The sequence below is a fragment of the Podarcis pityusensis genome (assembly GCF_964106645.2).
Source record: "Podarcis pityusensis genome assembly, chromosome: 10".
NCBI lineage: Eukaryota > Metazoa > Chordata > Lepidosauria > Squamata > Lacertidae > Podarcis > Podarcis pityusensis.
In genome coordinates, this window is record NC_138035.1 from 4467386 (window position 1) to 4487936 (window position 20551).

The 20551-nt window shown below is 48.6% G+C and overlaps 1 protein-coding gene across 1 annotated transcript in view; it reads right to left on the bottom strand.

The window, feature by feature from the left end:
* Nucleotides 1–20551, bottom strand: part of LOC308486260 (uncharacterized protein) — a 48437-nt gene that overhangs the window by 22134 nt on the left and 5752 nt on the right. The window lies entirely within an intron of this gene.

A 20551-nucleotide genomic window follows, 5' to 3' on the forward strand; every position in this document is an offset into this window, starting at 1 on the left:
CCCTTAAAAACCACGGCCACGAGGGTCGTGGACATGGAGACTCGGCTGGCACCGCTAGCGCCCTCCCGACTCGTGAAGGAGCCTTTTTAAAGGCTACGGATCGGGTGCCGGGGAGAAGCGTGGTGCTTTGAGTCCTCTGCTATCCCTGCCGAGCGCAGCCGCATGCCATCCGGCGGAGAGCGCTGACTTCTTCTATTGAAAATTCGGACTTTTAGACAACAACCCGTGAGTAATTTGGAAACTGGGTTTAAAAGGAGGAAAAAAAGAATTTCTTTTTGAAATTGGATACGAGCGGGGGGGGATCCAAAAAGGAAGTCAGTCCCCCCCCCTATTGTAAACTTTTCAAGACAAGGACGGGGAAACCAAGGTCCAAAAAGATTTGTATTGCTGATAATCACTAAGAATTCCACGATGGGGAATCATAAGAACTGTGCTGGAGGATGAATTGAGGGAGAAGAAACGTAACCCCCCCCCCCCCTGGGAACCGGGGTGATTGAAGAGAGAGCCTGGTGAAAAGAGTCGGAGATTTTGACAGCTGTCAAAGTAGCTGTCAAAGTCGGAAAGTAGAGAGGATTTTATTATGAGAACTTTGCTGGCTAAATTTGTTACAATTTGCTACAACTCGTTAAAATTTGGATACAAAATGGCGAAAATATGGATAACAATCGGACTTTTGGACTAGAGAAGACAAAGTTATAACAATCCCCCTAGAGGAGTTTCGGGACATTACAAAGATGGTCGTAAGTGAAAAAAAAAACACCATTGGAATTTTACAGGACTGGTTATCTTCTGGGAAAGCTGCAAAACGGAAATAATATTTTGTCTACAGGGTGTTCAGCTAAAGGAGACAATAGAATTTTCTATTGAAGAAAGGAAGGGACTGAACGCAAGTTTTTGTTCCTGAATAACAATAATCCCTGCAGACTTACTAAGCTTCTGAATTAGAACGTTTCAGCAGCGGAACAAGAGGAAACTGGACTATAATTTGGAAAGAACAATGGGGGGAGTTTTATTTAAGATCTGAAGTTAAGTGTTCTAAAAATAATTATGAAAGGGAAAAAAAGAAAAGAAAAAAAACCAGCAAGGAGTTGGGGGAAATAGGTGATTCTTGGATTGTAAGAATTCCAGGCGGATAATATGGTTTGGTGGTCAGGGGGAAATTAAACCGGGGACAGGGGGGGAGAACTAAAATCCAAAGGCTTGTCAACTTCTTTTTTTGAACTGGCTTTGTCTCATCTTTTATACTCTTTATTTCTTATTTCTGATATCTTTATTATGTGGGGTGTTTCTATTATTAAAAAAAAGGGAAATTGTGGAATGAAAATGGGGTGGGCCCTGGGAAAGAAGTTTTTTGTGTTTTATTAAGGGTATTGATGTGGAGCGTAGAAATTTTAAATTCGAATAATGGTTTAAACAAATTAAGTTTTTATTCAGAACTGAGAGCTTGTGGAGCCAACAATATGAAAAAGGAATATGGTAGGGGTGGGGGAAGGGGGGAGTCCCAGAAAGTGGATTTATGAAAATAAGGCTATGAACGTATTTTAATTATTGCTTTCTGTATTTTCTTTTTTTTTGAGAATTTTAATAAATATTATTTAAAAAAAAAAAAAAAAAAGGTTTCCAGGTGGAAAAATCGAAACTAGAAACAGAACTGTTAGAACCAAAAACCAAGGTACTTTCAAGAATGTATAACTTGCTGTTGAAATGGAACACTCAGGATGAAACGGTTAAATCAGCAATGATAAAATGGGCACAAGACATTGGTCATAATATTATGTTTGCTGACTGGGAATGGTTATGGACCACCGGTGTGAAATTTACGGCATGTAATGCCCTGAAAGAAAATATTATGAAAATGATATACAGGTGGTACATGACCCCAGTCAAGCTTGCAAAAATATACCATTTGCCAGACAATAAGTGTTGGAAATGTAAAGAAACTGAGGGAACGTTCTTTCACCTTTGGTGGACGTGCCCCAGGATTAAGGCTTTCTGGGAAAAGATCTATAATGAACTGAAAAAGGTATTTAAATATACCTTCCCTAAGAAACCAGAGGCCTTTCTTTTGGGCATTGTTGGCCAAATGGTGTTAAAGAAGGACAGGACGTTTTTCATGTACGTGTCAGGGAACTGCCATCGGAAGGAAGGGAAGTGAAAGGGCTCACACAGGTTGGGAGAGACTCAGCAGCTGAAGAGGGAACCAGTAGGGGGAGAGGAGCTGAGCTGAGGGAAAGGGAGCTGGAGGGATGGCTCAGAGACACTTCCAGCGAAAACAGTGGGGAGGTTTCAGGACCTCCTGTAGGGACACCCACTCCTCGCCGGAAACTGTCACGCAGAGAGTCCAGAAGACGTGTTTCCGTTAAGGAGCTTTTATGTTGGAAGCGATTCCGAAAGCAACCACTGTCGGAATCTGCCAGCGACTGACGGAGCCATGTTTAAGGGGCTCCGTTACAGACAGAGGTTTGCAAACTTGACCAAACTCTGAGGGACTAGGATTTTACACACAAGCAGCTCATCGTCCCATCACAGCATTCCGACAGACTTCGTGAGCAGCTTGTGCAGGAGAAGGCATCATGAGCAACCCAGCCGGAACCGGAGAAGCAGGAGCTGGAGCGGGTCCAAGCCTGGAAGAAAGGTACCGGGTGTTGGAGGTCCAGCTAGCGCTGCAGACGGCGAGGCTTGAGGAGAGGAGGGCTCAGGATGCAGACAAAAAGGGGAAAGACACCCAGCTCGTCAGAAAGGTACCAGGATTGGTGCAGAAGTTTGGGGGGGAGCCCAAAGACTATCATGGCTTTCGGACAGAGATGCAATATGCCCTCAATCTGCAGTTTGATGAATTCCCTGACGAGGAATCACGAGTGGCTTTCGTGATTGGGCATCTTGAAAAGGGGGCGAGAGACTGGGTTAGACCCCTGATGGCAGCGAATAGTGACGTCCTAAAGGACACGATGAAGTTCTTTCGCGCCATGGATCTGATGTTTTCCAGCGATATTGAACAGGGAGTGGTCCGCAGACAGTTAATGGCTTGCAAACAGGGGAGCCGATCTGTCCGTGAGTACTGGACTGAGTTCACCATGTTGATCCATAAATTGGGGTGGGATCTATCGGCGGAACCCATTCAAATGCTCTTTGAAGAAGGGCTTTCTTCGGCTGTGAAAGACGAACTTTCCCGGGCGCCCAGGGCGGAGTCTATGGACCAGCTGACCAAATCAGCGCTGACCATAGGAGCGCGCCAGGAGGCGAGAGCATTGGAGAGGCGGGAAGGGAAGGGGGAACGTTGGAAGGAGTTCCGCATTCCAGACATTCCAGAGCCAACTTTCCCGCCGGCAGAGCCGATGGAAATCGGAACAGCGCGCGCGCGCGCAGTTTCAAAGCCCAGTGAGGGGGGAAAGAAGGAGGGAAAAGGCGCCCGGAAATGCTATCTCTGCCAACAGCCAGGTCACTTTGCCAGAGTCTGCCCCCAGAGGAAGGAATGGCAAGGGATGGTAGGAGCTGTGGAGGGAAGAGAGGAAGAAATACCGAAGCAAGTAAAAGCCAACGCCTGGCTGCCACCGTCGGGGCACAGCAGCCAGGCCAAAGAGCAGTGAAAGTGCCCACGCCAGAACCTCCTAAACCCGCCCTAGTGATAGAAGTGGCGCTAGAGCTGCCAAACGGACACCCTCTAAAGATAAAGGCGCTGTTGGACTCAGGCAGCTCCTGCAATTTCATGAGCAAAGAGTTTGCAGCTGAACACCAGATACAGACGATCCCTTTAAGCAACCCCCTGCAGGTGACCACGATCGATGGCAGGGAGCTGTTGGGAGGAGAAGTCAGCTTGCAGACCGTCCCAATGATAATGAAGGTGGCAAGGCACACCGAACTGATAGCGTTTAATGTGGCCACCTTGGGAGGAGCTCCCATTATATTGGGGATGAGCTGGCTAGCGTTACATGATCCGCTGGTGGGCTGGCATCAGAGAGTGGTTTCTTTTGGTTCAGCACATTGCTTAGAACACTGCAAAGAGGGAAAGGGTTTGGCAGGGGCCCAAGCCACCCTAGCAGGGACTGAAGTAACGGAGAACGTGAAGGTACCACGACAATACGCAGATCTCCGCGACGTCTTCAGCGAAAGGGAAGCTGACCAACTACCCCCGCATAGACCCTTTGACTGTCAAATCAATTTACTCCCTGGGGCACAGCTCCCTGTAGGCAAGCTGTACGCCATGTCAGACAGAGAGATGCAGGAGCTAAGAGAGTTCATTGACAAGAACCTGAAGAGAGGGTTCATCAGAGAGTCCAGGGCGGTGGGGGGCAGCCCAGTGTTTTTTGTGGATAAAAAAAACACGAACAAGCCGAGGCTTGTGTGTGACTTCAGGGCCTTAAATGCAGTGTCAGAACCAGTGGCTTTCCCTATGCCCAGGATTGACGACATTTTGACAAGGGTCAGGAAGGGAAAGATTTTTACTAAACTGGACCTAAGGGGGGCGTACAACCTGATACGAATAAGGAAGGGGGATGAATGGAAAACCACCATGTTCACCCCTTTGGGGGCATTTGAATATTTAGTTATGCCCTTCGGCCTACAAGGAGGCTCCGCGTGCTTTCAATCGTTTATGAACCACGTCCTGGGGCCTTTGCTTTACAAGAATTGTGTGGCCTTCTTAGACGACGTGTTGGTGTATTCTGAGAATGAGGAGCAGCATGTGAGAGACGTCAGAGAAGTGTTGAGCAGGCTGCAAGCCAACCAGCTGTGGGTGAAACTGGAGAAGTGTCAGTTTCATACCAAGGAGGTGGAATTCCTGGGGTATCGCCTGTCAGACAAGGGATTGGCCATGGATCCCGGCAAGGTCCAGGCGGTGCTGGAATGGAAAACACCCAAAACAAGGAAGGATGTGCAGAGGTTCCTAGGATTTGGGAACTTCTATCGTAAGTTCATCCGAAACTTTGCCCACCTGACGGCGCCCATTACGGACTGTCTCAGCAGTAAGAAGAAGTTCGTTTGGACTGAGGAGGCGGAGCGAGCATTTGAGGAACTAAAAAGGGCCTTCGCCTCGGAACAACAACTCCTGCATGTGGATTTACAAAAACCGATGAGAGTGGAAACTGACGCATCAGACAGAGCGATTGGGGCGGTGCTTCTGCAGCCAGGGAAGGAGGAGTCAGAGTGGAGACCGTGTGCCTTTTTTTCGCGAAAGCTGAACAAATCCGAGAGGAACTACACGGTGTATGACCGAGAACTACTAGCCATTCATGAGGCGTTCCGGAGATGGAGGCACCTGCTAATTGGCGCACAACATAAGGTGCAAGTGTGCACTGACCACAAGAACCTAGAGTATTGGAGGACGGCACGAGTGCTCAACCAACGGCAAGTGAGATGGGCCCAGGAGTTCTCCAAATTTAACTTTGAGATTTGTTACGTGCCAGGCCCAGAGAACATTAGGGCGGACGCTCTCTCACGCAAACCTGAATATTTGGAGGGGGAGGGAGCACCCGAAGAGAGACATGTCATTCCAGAGGACCGCTGGGTGTGTGGGGCGGCATTGGTGGGACAAAGAGAACTGGTAGAGGAAACAGAGAATGATGAATACGCCCAGAATAAGCTCAGAGGTCTTAGGGGTGAGGGAGAGGAACCAGGGGGTTTCGAGGAAAGAAATGGAGCTTTGTATTACAAAGGGGCACTGTATATCCCTGAAGGAGACTTAAGGGGGAGGGTACTCAAGCAGTTGCACGACAGCCCCACGGCGGGGCATTTTGGACAACACAAAACCATGTGGTTGGTCACCAGGGAATTTTGGTGGCCTAAGGTGAGGGAAGATGTACGGGAGTATGTAAGAGGGTGTGAGCAATGCCAGCGAGCCAAAGGGGAGAGGCGGGCACCGGCGGGGCTATTAGAACCCTTACCAACCCCAGAACGACCTTGGGAGGCAGTGTCGATAGATTTTATGACTGATCTGCCGAAGTCCAAGGGGAAAACAGCCATCATGGTGGTGGTAGACCTACTAACAAAGATGTGCCACTTTGTAGCCTGCTCGCATGCAGTCACGGCGGAAGAGACAGCGAAGTTATTTGTAGAACACATTTTTAGGTTGCACGGGGTGCCATTGAGGGTGGTCTCAGACCGAGGAAAACAATTTACTTCCAGGTTCTGGAGGAAGCTCATGAGCTTACTGCAGGTGGAGGTCAACTTTTCGACTGCCCGGCACCCTGAAACCAACGGGCAGGCGGAAAGAGCAAACGGGGTCCTCCAGCAATACCTGAGGTGTTATGTCAATGACAGAGAGAATGACTGGGTAGAAAAGTTGGCGCTGGCGGAATTTGCCTACAACAATGCCGAGAATGTGTCCACAGGGATGAGCCCCTTCTTGGCTAATTATGGGTGTCATCCCAGGGCTTTCCCAGGGGGAGAAGGGGAGAGATGGGTTGTCCCGGCAGCCGAGCATTTTGTAGAAGAAATGGAAGCAATCCATCGTCAGCTCCAACTCAACTTAGAAAGGGCGAAGGAAGAATACAAGAGGCAGGCAGACAAGAACCGAAGGGAAGGTGAAACCATAAGGGTGGGAGATAGGGTGTGGCTGTCAACCCAAGGGTTGCCGTTCAAAGGAGGTTGTAAGAAATTAAGACCCAGGAGATTGGGTCCCTTTGAGGTCATTCAACAGGTCAACCCAGTGGCTTTCAGGCTCCGGTTACCCAACCACATGAAACTGCACCCAGTATTTCACAGGTCGTTACTGTCACCGTATGAGGGGGGACGAGAAGGGATGGCCACTCGGGGACCGGTCATAGAAGAAAGGGAATGCAGCAGCCATGTGGCAGAAATCCTCGACGCCAGATGGAAGGGGGATCAGGTGGAGTATTTGGTAGCGTGGGAAGGAGAACCGGAGTCAGAAAACACTTGGGTAATGGCAGAAGATATCAATGACGAGGTATTGATAGAAACGTTCCATCAAAGGTTCCCAAGGAAACCTCAGCCTGTGGAGAGGTTCCGGAGGGAATACTTTGGGACCACCGATGAGGAGGAGGAGTTGGAAGGATTCTCGGAATCGGAAGGGGAAGGGGAGATGGACTCTGAGGAGGAGGAGTACTTCGAGACCAGGAACCGCAACAGGTGGAGAGAAGTGTTCGGGACATCGGAAGATGAAGGAAGTTCATTCCGGGGTTTTGCCTCCTCACCGCCCGTAGAGGAGGGGGCGAGAGGGGATGAAGGGGGCCCTGGAGGGGAGGTGGATGTCAGGGAACTGCCATCGGAAGGAAGGGAAGTGAAAGGGCTCACACAGGTTGGGAGAGACTCAGCAGCTGAAGAGGGAACCAGTAGGGGGAGAGGAGCTGAGCTGAGGGAAAGGGAGCTGGAGGGATGGCTCAGAGACACTTCCAGCGAAAACAGTGGGGAGGTTTCAGGACCTCCTGTAGGGACACCCACTCCTCGCCGGAAACTGTCACGCAGAGAGTCCAGAAGACGTGTTTCCGTTAAGGAGCTTTTATGTTGGAAGCGATTCCGAAAGCAACCACTGTCGGAATCTGCCAGCGACTGACGGAGCCATGTTTAAGGGGCTCCGTTACAGACAGAGGTTTGCAAACTTGACCAAACTCTGAGGGACTAGGATTTTACACACAAGCAGCTCATCGTCCCATCACAGTACGCTACAACAGCAGCAAGAATACTCATCGCTAAACACTGGAAGACACAAGATTTGCCCACTCTGGAAGAATGGCAGACACAACTGATAGACTACATGGAATTGGCAGAAATGACTGGCAGAATTCGAGACCAGGGAGAAGAGACAGTGGAAGAGGACTGGAAGAAATTTAAGGACTATTTGCAAAAGTATTGTAAATTGTATGAATGTTAGAATGATGCAGGACATATAGACAATTTGGCATTAGTGACGTAGTTGAAAGGAGCATGAAAATAATTGAATTATAAGAACAAAGGTGAAATTTGAATAACAATAATATTATGTCAAGCCTAATACCAAAATATTTGTAATATAGGGTAAAATTGGAGACATAATAGTTGAAACGTACAATCTAAAACAAGTTTTGAGAGAAGGTGATGTATTGCTGAACATGACTTTATAATCGGGAACACAGAAAAGGGAGATGTGAGGGAGTCGAAAAAGAGGGTTATGGAAATTTGGTTTATGAAACTGAACCATTTTTTATGTTCTTTATATGATTTTTTGTCTGTTGTCCTTCCTTTTTGTATGTCTTTTTTATTTTGGTGATGGTGTTTCCTTATTGTTTCTGGGGTGTGTATGTGTATGGTGTTATATTGTTTAAAACCTTTAATAAATATTATATATAAAAAAAACAAAAAAACAAACAAGAAGAAATGTGTTTCCCCAATCAGAGGCAGCCGTCCTTCTCTGGTGCTCAAGTGCTGCCAGTGGGCTTCCCAGAAGAGGCCCCTGCTTGGCCCCTGGGAGGACAGGGGCCCCCTTGGGCCTGATCCTGCAGGGCTCACCTGATACAGGTGAATCCTCCTTTGTCCTTCAGGGAGAACAGGGTTTCCCAAATTTGGGTCTCCAGCTCACTACAGATCCCACCATCCCAAGCTAGCAAGACTAGGGATGAAGGGAATTGTTGGCAGGCCCTCCAGGTGGCTCTGGAAAGTGAGCCCAGCTGCATGTGACCAGTGTGGGGAGAATTCCTTCCTGGATTCCAGAAGTGGCCATCACCTTTGAGTATAGGGTCAGTGCCCCTATTCCTCCAGCAGTAGCGATTGTGGGGCTTCCTCGCCCGCTTCCATTCAGCTCCGCCATTCCCCAAGGGCAATTCTTCTTTAGCCATTGTGGGAGCAGACGGGCTGGAAGCTAAAGCGGCTTCCCTTGGAGTAGGCTTTGCTTCCCTTTCTGTTGACCTCAGTCTCTTGGATTGTGGCCAGCTTTCCTCTTCCATTTCCCTGAATGCTGAGCAGTGTTGGATGTGTGGGGAAATGAAATTCACTCCATAACTTTTCTGCAGGGTTCCCTCCGCAGCACAGAAGGATGGGGGGAGGGAGGAGCACGTCGTGATAAACGAACACTCCTGTGAATGGAGAGAAGCAGAAAGTGGAGTCCCCTATAGATCAGTATTGGGACCTGTGGCTTTTCAACCTGTTCATAAATGATCTAGAGTTAGGAGTAAGCAGGGAGGGGACAAGGTTTGCTGATGGCAGTAAATTGTCCAGGAGTGTTCAAACAAAGACAGAATACAAGGAGCTCCAAAAAGAGCTCTCCAAACGGGGATTGGGCTGAAAATACAGTTCATTGTCAACAAGATTAAAGTGATGCATGTTGGGGGGCAGGGAAACACCCTCTTAATATCATGTGCAGGATCATGGGGTCTGAACCGGGTTTCTCTGTGTGCTCTAGAAGACATGGGGAGAGGGGAGCTGGTCACAGCAGGGGCGGGGCGTCTCCCTGGATGCTTCAGCAGCCGGCATCCTCTGGGTCTTCTGGCCCCCTCCTCTCCTCCCTCCTCTCCTGAACTGCTCTCTGCCCCAGCCTCATCCCGCTCACCAAACCGTTTCCTCCTCAGCTTGCAACAACTCCCCAGCCGTTCTGCTCTCTTTTCTCCCGCTTTCTGCTCATCGCCATCCCACCACCAGCCCCCAAGCTCTAAGCCTTCTTCCCTTGTGGGTCCCCCAGCTGGTGCCTCACCCCCGCCCCCGCAATCAGCCAGTCCATGACAGCAAAGGCAGCCAGAGCAGTAAAGCCAAATTTTGCACTCACAGCTGTCCATGGAGGTGCAGGTCAATTCTGTGTCCAGGGCAGTTGTCTGCCAGCTCCGTCTGGTACGCTGGCTGAGACCCTCCATGCCTAGAGACTGTCTCCCCAGAATGGTGCATGCTCTGGTTATCTCCCCCTTGGACTACTGCCATGCGCTACATGGGGCCACTTTGGAAGGTGACTCGTAAACCCCAACTAATCCAGAATGTGGCAGCTAGACAACAGAATGGGAGCAGCCGCTGAGACCACATAACACCAGTCCGAAAGGATCTTCATTGACTCCCAGTACATTTCTGAGAACAATTCACAATGTTGGTGCTGACCTTTAAATTGCTGTGGTTGCATTTTGCAGGCATAGATTCCTGTTTTGCCTTCAGTAACAAATTTATTTGCTGAAGGAATTTTTTGCTGTCTCTGAGCATTTTTTCCTACTCTGCTAATTGTATGTTGGACTTGCTCTGGAGATCATTGTGGAGGAGCAAGATCATTGACCTAAAGCCCTACAGCCTCACTCTCTGTAGACCTGAAGGAGCGTCTCCTCCCCCATCGCTCAGTCTGGACACTGAGGTCCTCCTTCGAGGGTCTTCTGCTCCCCCCCCCCCCCCGTGAAAAGCAAAGTTACAGGGAAGCAGGCAGAGGGCAAGGAAATGGGCAACTATCTGACATTTAGAAGACAGCTGAAGGCAGCCCTGTATCGGGAGGTTTTTAATGTCTGATGTTTTACTGTCTTTTATATGTACTGTAATTTGCCCAGAGCGTCTGGGGAAACCCAGCCAGATAGGCAGCGTGGAAATACTACAATCATTCTTATTATATTGTGATTCTTTTGTAGTTATTTTGGAATTCGTACTGCAATATCAGTTCATGAAATGTTATGGGTGGAGAAAATCACAGGGATGCCATAAACGGTAATCCCACCCACAACTTCTCATTTACATACAGTCTGTAAATAAGGGGAGGTCACATACCTCACCTGTGCTAATACTGGCAGTCTTTGGCCTGTGTAGGCACACCTTGTATGTAGAGCCTCCAGCCACAGACACTGTCTATCATGAAAATGGGTCCTTTGACTGGGAAGAATCTCAGCTTGTCAGTCATTCTGACACTGCCTACAAAGAATAAGAGGAACAGAAATGCTTTTGAGGTGCAACTTCTATATCAGCCCTGAGAGCCATTCCATGGACTCTGCTCCCTTGTTTCTGATGACAGATGTACATTATCCTCATCCTCAATGAAGCTGGCAGTGGAAAAGACATTAAAGATGGAAGCCTGAGAGAGAAGAAAAGGTTTCTGGCTGATTCCCGGGTGGGATTGCGGAAACAAAGAGCCGCTTCTGAGAAGGCCTCTCCCCTCCCCTCTTCCTCTCCGGATTTGAACCGCAGCGACTGGGCAGGGCAGGGGTTTATGGGGGCGTGAAGAGGATGCAGCTTGCAAGAAGGAAGCCACACGGGGGTCTCTATCCAGGCGTCCCTCGAGCCCGTTAACCCTTTCATGACCCGCCTTTCTCCGTGCAGATCCCACAGGGACCCAGGGATCCCTGCGTGGGGGAAACGGGGCAAAGGGGCCCTGGTGGGACCCCCTCGGTGGGCGCCCCATGTCCGCCGCTGCCAAGGCACAGCACGGGTGCAGGGATCTAGGCCATGCCGACGGGACCCACGAAAGGCGCTTTGGGGAGCTGGCGCGGCGTCCCTACCTGGGTCCTTTTCTGTCCTCCCCCCCCCCCCGCGACCCCTTTACCTCTTTCTCCTCACTCCAGATTCTCCTTTCCTTTCCTGCGACATCCGGGGGGGCGGGGTTTCCCCTGCCTCCTCCCTCCCCTTTACGAAAGCGCGCGTCCGTAGAGCTACGGCGCAGAGCAGCAATCCGGAGTGGAAGCTCCACTTCCGGGAGAAGCAGGCAGGTTGGGAGGGGGGCTCTCCCCCCCTATTCCCGGAACAGAGGTCGGATGGCGAGGAGGAGGAGCAGCATATTGGGGAGGGGATTTCGGGTTGTGGCGGCGGGGTGAGAGAAGGATGTGCCGGGGGGGGAGGGGTGGAATGGGGGGAGGGAGAGGAAGGTTTCCCTCCTCCCCTCTTCCATCTGTGGATCAGGAGAGCGGGGGAGGTGCTGATCCCGCAAACTAATTACAAAGTGGGGTTCCCCCCAATGTTTTCATTGTAAAATCCTTCCCTCGCCCACCCCACGCCACGAGCCGTGCGTCCGTGTTTTAGGTATTGATGCTCTTCAAACCAGGAGGGGGTGGGGCAGTTATACGACTCCCCCAAAACCCCAAGTCCCCACCACAGCCTCGGACTAAGGCCGGGACAATGACCGTTGACACAAGCACCTTCCATGCACAACAGCAAAGAGGCTCAGAAAAGCAGCCTATACAATTGTAGCAAGAAGCGGATACCATGAATCGGACTGTTTCCTCCGACTATCCAATACTGTATAGAAAACTGTAGAAACGTCAAATAATCGTCAAGTCAACGGTTTGACGGATTTCCTGTGTTCCAACGCCTAATGACTCCTCTGGAATTGGGGGATCCAATTCATAATCCACATTCCCTTAGGAGGCAGGAGGCGATCAAGGGCAGCACATGCCCCGGACAGAAATCCATCGGGATGGCAGATTGAATCCTGATACTTTCGAAGGAGAATCGCAGGAAAGCCTTGCAGCTAAGGGATGTGTAAATACTATTATGGTTCTTTGGGGAAGAGGGTAGTTAAAAGGTGTGGGAAAATGGGGTTACTGACGGGCAGGGTGACGGGCTCATGTTTCTAAATTCCAAAGACTCCTACTTTGTGACACATTTGTGATTTATGGATGATGCTGTGAAAAAATGTATTGTGGGAAATGGGGAGAGGTCTTAAAAGTTCATGCAACCATATGCAATTGTTGTAAGAATTTTAAGGTCCAGTATATATAAAATAAATGTTCCAAACAAGCAATCGTGTGTGTGTGTGTGTGTGTACACATACACACCCACCCACCCACCCACACCACAGGTCTGAAGCGCACAGGAAAAGTTCTGGAACCATTTTGTCCCTCCCAAATTGACCTCAAATATTTCTCTGCAAGGTCAAAGTTGGAAACCTCCCCATTTTCTCTTTGCTCACAAATCCTGTCTTAAGGGCACATTTAAGATATGAATAGGGTGAGCCTGTGACATGGATTCAGGAACTGAGTAGCTATCATAAGAAAAGAGGGGCCAGGATGCCCAGGTATTCCAGTCAGGTAACCTGGTAGACAGGAGAGAAACAATGCACTCAGATTTCTGTTGTAGTCCACCCCTTCTCTGATGTAGGTATGCTGTCTTGGGGGTGGTCTTGGGCTACAACCCTTCTGTGATGTATTTATGATGTCTCGGGGGGGCGGTCTTGGGCTCCAGGGGGGGCAATTTCAAAATGTCTATATAAGGGCTTGCACTCCTTTGTTAGGGGTCCTCTTCTCTCCTCCTGTGGGGGGAACACCCTGTTGCAACAGCTTTAATAAAGATCAGGCTTACTAGCTGCTTTGCTACTTAATATTCTCTGGTTGGCCTCTGTTATTTCCTCCTACCAATAGAGAACCTACAAAAGGACTCTATATGGGCACTTGGATACCCCATAAGGGATAAAGGAGCAGCTTTCCCACCTCATGACACAACCAAACAATCTTTGTGTTTGAACCTTGTTGCAACAAATAAAGATCAGGTCTGCTGACTGCTATTTTGTATATTTAACGTGGCTGGAGATTCCTTCTTTTGCTAACCAGAGGGACCCCCGGGGAGTGGCACCCTGACGAGCTGGGCAGCGGAGTAAATCCGCACCCCAGGATTTTTTCTTTCTCTTTCCCACCTGAGCCTCACCCCCTTACCTAAAAGCCAGACACAACACAATGGGACAGGATTGTGACTCCTGCCCTCAGCAAACAAAATAGCTTCCCCCCACCTCCAGAACAAAGCAACCCTGGGATGCTGAGGTCCCCCAATCCCTGAAATGAAAAGGGGGGAGGCTCAGGAAACCTTCAGGGAGCAGGCAAGGAGTGGGGTGCATAGGCTCCAGAAGCTCCTTCTAGCGGATTCCTCCACTCCATGCCACTCCCCAGCGCAAGCCGCCTGCCTCTTCATCGCTCCCATGGCTGCTTCACAAGTGTGGGGAAGCTGTGGCCCCCCCGCCTGGAGCTCCAAGTTCCTTTAAGAGCCCAGCGTTGCACAGGGCAGGCTCACCTGCAGCAGAACACAACACAGCTTCCCTGGCAGTCTGGAGCCAGGCTGGGGAGCATCGTGGGGACCCCATATAAGAATATATATAATGATTTATGATTTATACCCCGCCCATCTAGAAGAAATTTGCTTCCCCAGTCAGAGGCAGCCGTCCTTCTCTGGTGCTCAAGTGCTGCCAGTGGGCTTCCCAGAAGAGGCCCCTGCTGGGCCCCTGAGAAGACAGGGCCTGATCCTACAGAACTTGCCTGATATTCTGATGCAAGTGAATCCTCCTTTGTCCTTCAGGGAGAACAGGGTTTCCCAAATTTGGGTCACCAGCTGTTTTTGGACTACAGATCCCACCATCCCAAGCTAGCAAGACTAGGGATGATGGGAATTGTTGGCAGGCCCTCCAGGTGGCTTTGGAAAGTGAGCCCAGCTGCATGTGACCAGTGTGGGGAGAATTCCTTCCTGGATTCCAGAAGTGGCCATCACCTTTGAGTATAGGGTCTGTGCCCCTATTCCTCCAGCAGGAGCGATTGTGGGACTTCCTTGCCCGCTTCCATTCATCTCTTCCATTCCCTAAGGGGAATTCTTCTTCAGCCATTGTGGGAGCAGACAGGCTGGAAGCTGAAGCGGCTTCCCTTTGAGTAGGCTTTGCTTTTCTTTCTGCCGGACCGACCCCAAGCAATCAACGCCCTCTCTGCCGAAGGGCTTTCGCCATAGGGCCATGATTCATTTGGAAGGGCCGTCCAAGATGGATACGTGCGGTGAACCCAGCTGTAACACTCCCTTGGAGAGGAAAACATCAGAGCAAAAAAGGCCAAACACACAAAGAACGCCAGCCCAATCTAGATAATTCAATGATAGGACACTCCATTACGCCTTTGGCAGATCCAGAATTTCACCACTCTTTACCCCAGTTGGAATCTGATCAGCCAATGCCAAGTGACGCTCCTCCCAAGGGAAATGTGACACACAGAAAGCCAGAGACAGATTTAATTGTCTTTGATGAAGACCCCCCGATGGTCCCAGCAATTCAGATAACACCATCGATGCCGGGAAATTGGGAAAATGCTGCAACTTATCCCCAAGAACAACAACCCCGTGCATATCCTAAGAACGGTTGCATCACTACCGAACCAGTGGGAGAGCTGATAACAATTTTCCCACCACCCCTCCATAACTTTTCCGCAGGGTTCTCTCCGCAGCACAGAAGGATGTGGGGAGGGAGGAACACTTTTAGTAAACGAACACTCCTGTGAATGGAGAGAAGCAGAAAGTGGAGTCCCCTATAGATCAGTATTGGGACCTGTGGCTTTTCAACTTGTTCATAAATGATCTAGAGTTAGGAGTGAGCAGAGAGGGGGCAAAGTTTGCTGGTGGCAGGAAATTGTCCAGGATTGTTCAAAGACAGATTGCAAGGAGCTCCCAAAAGAGCGTTCCAAACGGGGTGATTGGGCTTAAAATACAGTTCATTGTCAACGAGATTAAAGTGAGGCATGTTGGGGGGCAGGGAAACACCCTCTTAATATCATGTGCAGGATCATGGGGTCTGAACCAGGTTTCTCTGTGTGCTCTAGGAGACCAGGGGAGAGGGGAGCTGGTCGCAGCAGGAGGGGGAGCCTCCCTGGATGCTTCAGTAGCCGGCCTCCTCTGGGTCTTCTGGCCCCCCTCCTCTCCTCCCTCTGAGCCTGAACTGCTCTCTGCCCCAGCCTCTTCCTGCTCACCAAACCCTGTTTCCTCCAGCTTGCAACACCTCCCTTCCATTCTGCTCCCTTTTCCCTCTCTTTCTGCTCATTGCCATCCCACCTCCAGTCCCCAGGCTCTGAGCCTTCTTCCCTTGTGGGTCCCCCAGATGGTGCCTCACCCCCCCCCCCGCACCCAGCCAGTCCATGACAGCAAAAGCAGAAACAACAGTAAAATCAGTATGATAGTAATATGCAGTCTGGTCCTCTGTAGGAAAACTCCCTAGCAGCAGGATTGAATAATAACTTCTGGGACTATGGAAAAGTACTATCTTCTCCAAACCCCGGAATAAGCAGGAGCTCTGGGGTTCCTCCAGGGGGTTCATGAGTGAAGATGGGACCCCCCAGGAGACTTCCCTCGTACCTGCAGCCCCTCCTTCCCCCTCTTGCAATTAGGCTTGGGGAAAATCTATCGTTAAATTACAGTATTTTAAGTTTTCTTCAGAATGTGCAGGGGGCAGGGATGAATTTCTGGTGAAGAAGCAGTGTTTGGAGATCATGCGGTGGGGGGGGGGTGACAGAGTTTGGTGCAAAAACCAGTCACACACAGATGCACCCGTCTTGCATGCTTGAGTAGAGCAACTCCAGCCAAGTATCAGCAGGGTAGGGGCCACATGCAGAGCAAGTCCCACGCTGAGGACAAAAACACACATAGGGGCAGCAGGACTTCTTCAGTAATACTTTACTGAGCTTTCAAAGCATACAGTACTCACTGGGTCCCCAGAGAGGCACGAAACTTAGCACCTGTGAGCAAATCCAGTTTCAGCAGTAAAAAAATACAGCACACAGGATATCTACATCAGGCAGACACACCGGCAGAAGGGAGCAAGGGAGGAAAGAGGTTGGAAGGACACAGGGCAATGGAGGTGTGTCTTTCGATTTCTGTCGTCTGGGAGAGAAGTCAGCAGCATAGCATCTGCAGGGATTTCACGAAGCAAAGCTTTCTGCCGGCTGCTTCCAGGCACATCCCAAAATACACACTGTGATTCGCAGTGTATTGCCACATCAGTTGTTCTTCAAAGGTAATCGGGATATGGTCTAGAAACCAGCATTGGATAAGATATCAATATATCGCCCAGCCCTAATCCTCACCCACCACCAGCAATCCATATTCACCCTCTCCCCTTCTCTATCAAAAGGTAAGGTAAAGGTAAAGGGACCCCTGACCATTAGGTCCAGTCGTGACCAACTCTGGGGTTGCGGCGCTCATCTCGCTTTACTGGCCGAGGGAGCCGGCGTACAGCTTCCGGGTCATGTGGCCAGCATGACTAAGCCCCTTCTGGCAAACCAGAACAGCACACGGAAACACCGTTTACCTTCCCGCCTGAGCGGTACCTATTTATCTACTTGCACTTTGACATGCTTTCGAACTGCTAGGTTAGCAGGAGCAAGGACCGAGTAATGGTAGATCACCCTGTCGCGGGGATTCAAACCACGAACCTATGGTTTAAACCACAGCGCCACCCGCGTCCCAGTCAAAAGGTACTTTATATCTAAAATTATTCTCACTATTGTGAGACATTACCTTCATTTAAAGAAATACAGCACACAGGTACACACACCAGCAGAAGGGAGCAAGGGAGGCAAGAGGCTGGAACGACACAGGGCAATGTGTTTTGTCAGGGAATGGTCTGAAGCTGAATATTGGGGAATGCATTCTCAAGGAGATTAGCTTTCCTCAGAAGAGGAGGGGGAGAAACAGCCCCTCTCATTTCCCGTGGTCTCAGAAGCAGGGAGAGACACAGACACAGTGAAGATTAGACAGGAGTTACCCAGTTCGAGATAATGCCAACACTCAGCTGGGCCCTGAAGCCGGAAGCCGGATCTCCTCTGCGTTCATTGCTGTGAAGAAGAGGGGACTCTGAGAGGAACATGTCCCGCACTCCATACATCTAAATGGGTTCTCCCATCTGAGACTCTCTTGATGTTTCTTAAACACTCCATTATAACTAAAGCACTTTCTGTAATCCTTCCATTTAAGCTGCTTCTCCGCTTTGAGTTTGTTGATGGTTTGTCAGGTTTCAACTCTTAAAGTTCTTCCTGTCCATGAGTCTGTTGATATAGGACTTCCACTAGGACTGAACCTTTATCGCCTTTCCTGACATTTATATGGTTTGTCTCTTGGGTGAGTTTGTTGGCGTAAATTAAGGGTTCCACTCTGACTGAAGCTCCTTCCACACGCCATAGATTTTTTTAAAAAATAATATTTATTGATAATTTCAAAATTACAAGAAAAATAAAAAATAGCAAACAACACTACAATACAAAAAAAGAAAAAAGAAAAAGAAGACAATAAAAAAAGAGAAAAGCACAAAATGTGAAAACCAATACAGCAATAAAAAAGTAAAAAAGAAGAAAAAAGAGAAAAAAACACAAATCCCAAATTGCATATCCATAATTTCCATTTGCTTGTTTCATTGACCTCCTCACACCTCCGTTTTTGTATTCTAGTTTAGTGATTATTTCAGCAAATTCTTTCCATCTTTCTCAGTTTTTGTTATAAAATTTGTCTTAACAATTTAACCTAATAATTAACTCAACAAATCCTTACCATCTTTCCCCATATTCTATTATTAGATTACCTTAATTTATTTAACCTTATCTTACCCCAAGTGCCTTAAAACTTAAATCTTAAATTTCAAATATACATAACTCCTAATATCATTTCTGCTAGTCGTATAGTTTCATTCCCACATTTTCCCTAATATTCATTAGCTGATTCTAAAATAAAAAAGTTTCCATTATAAATTCTCTTCCAATCATCATCCAGCGTCTCTTCTTCCTGGTCTCGGGTCATGTCAGTCCTTATTGTCCATTCCATCTAGTCCATCAACCTGGAAGCCTTATGTCCGAGGCCCTTAAATCTCTTCCATGTCCCTTCTGCAATTCTTCTTCATCTTGTTTGTGCTTGCCCTTTTCCTTGTCTCTTGTTGGTCTCTGTCTTAGTTTCTTTCCTTTCTCATTGAGGAGTAGGTCTCTGGGGGATTCCAACCCAAAATTGTCTCCATCACCCTTCATCCAGCTCACCCATTCCCCACAGTCCCACTCCCCACAGTCCTCGATGTAATCCAAAATGAATTTAAAATCAAATTTCAGAATCTCTCCAAAGCTAGAAGTCTCCTCATCTCCAGACTCCCCTTGGCCCACTCCATCTTCAATCTTCAATAACAGTGGCTTATGCTCCTGTAGGGCCTCGGGTCTCTCCAGTTGTACTATTTGAGGTGCAGCCACATCCTCCTCCATTGTCAACTGCACTTGCCCAGTCGGTACAGATTGATAGGTTGGTTCTCGGATGATTTCTGTATCGATGTTATTAACCACAACAGTCAAATCCATTTTCTCGGACTTCCGGGTTGGCGCCATCGCCGAATGGCGGACTCCCTCCGAGCTCCGGAGGGAGCCTGCTCGGCAGGGGCTGGGTCCTACCGCACCGGCGATGCGGGGACCCTTAAAAACCACGGCCACGGAGGCCGTGGACATGGAGACTCGGCTGGCACCGCTAGCGCCCTCCCGACTCGTGAAGGAGCCTTTTTAAAGGCTACGGATCGGGTGCCGGGGAGAAGCGTGGTGCTTTGAGTCCTCTGCTATCCCTGCCGAGCGCAGCCGCATGCCATCCGGCGGAGAGCGCTGACTTCTTCTATTGAAAATTCGGACTTCTTAACAACAACCCGTGAGTAATTTGGAAACCGGGTTCAAAAGGAGAAAAAAAAATTTTTTTTTTCGGATTGGACACGAGCGGGGGGGGGATCCAAAAAGGAAGTCAGTCCCCCTCCCTACTGTAAACCTTCCAAAACAAGGACGGGGAAACCAAGGTCCAAAAAGATTTGTATTGCTGATAAAAACTAAGAATTCCACGATGGGGAACTACAAGAACTGTGCTGGAGGAAGAATTGAGGGAGAAGGGAAACGTGACCCCCCCCCCTGGGAACCGGGGTGATTGAAGAGAGAGCCTGGTGAAAAGAGTCGGAGAGTTTGACAGCTGTCAAAGTAGCTGTCAAAGTCGGAAAGCAGAGAGGATTTTATTATGAGAACTTTGCTGGTTAAATTTGTTACAATTTGCTATAACTCGTTAAAACTTGGATACAAAATGGCGAAAACATGGATAACAATCGGACTTTTGGACTAGAGAAAACAAAGTTACAACAATCCCCCTAGAGGAGTTTTGGGACATTACAAAGATGGTCGTAAGTGGAAAAATACCATTGGAATTTTACAGGACTGGTTATCTTCTGGGAAAGCTGCAAAACGGAAATAATATTTTGTCTACAGGGTGTTCAGCTAAAGGAGACAATAGAATTTTCTATTGAAGAAAGGAAGGGACTGAACGCAAGTTTTTGTTCCTGAATAACAATAATCCCTGCAGAGTTACTAAACTTCTGAATTAGAACGTTTCAGCAGCGGAACAAGAGGAAATTGGACTACAACTTGGAAAGAACAATGGGGGGAGTTTTATTAAAGATTTGAAGTTAAATGTTTTAAAAAATAACTATAAAAAGAAAAAGCCAGCAAGGAGTTGGGGGAAATAGGTGATTTATGGATTTTAAGAATTCCAGGCAGATAACATGGTTTGGTGGTCAGGGGGAAATTAAACCGGGGACAGGGGGGGGAGAACTAAAATCCAAAGGCTTGTCAACTTTTTTTTCTGAACTGGCTCTTTTTCACCTACTATACTTTTTATTTCTTATTTCTTATATTTCTATTGTGTGGGGTGTCCTTATCTTTAAAAAAAGGGAAATTGTGGAATGAAAATGGGGTGGGCCCTGGGGAGAGAACTTTTGTCTTTTATTAAGGGTATTGATGAGGAGTGTATAAATTTTAAATTCGAATAACGGTCTAAACAAATTAAGTTTTAATTAGAACTGAGAGCTTGTGGAGCCAACAATATGAAAGGGGAATATGGTAGGGGTGGGGGAAGGGGGGAGTCCCGGAAAGTGGATGTATGAAAATAAGGC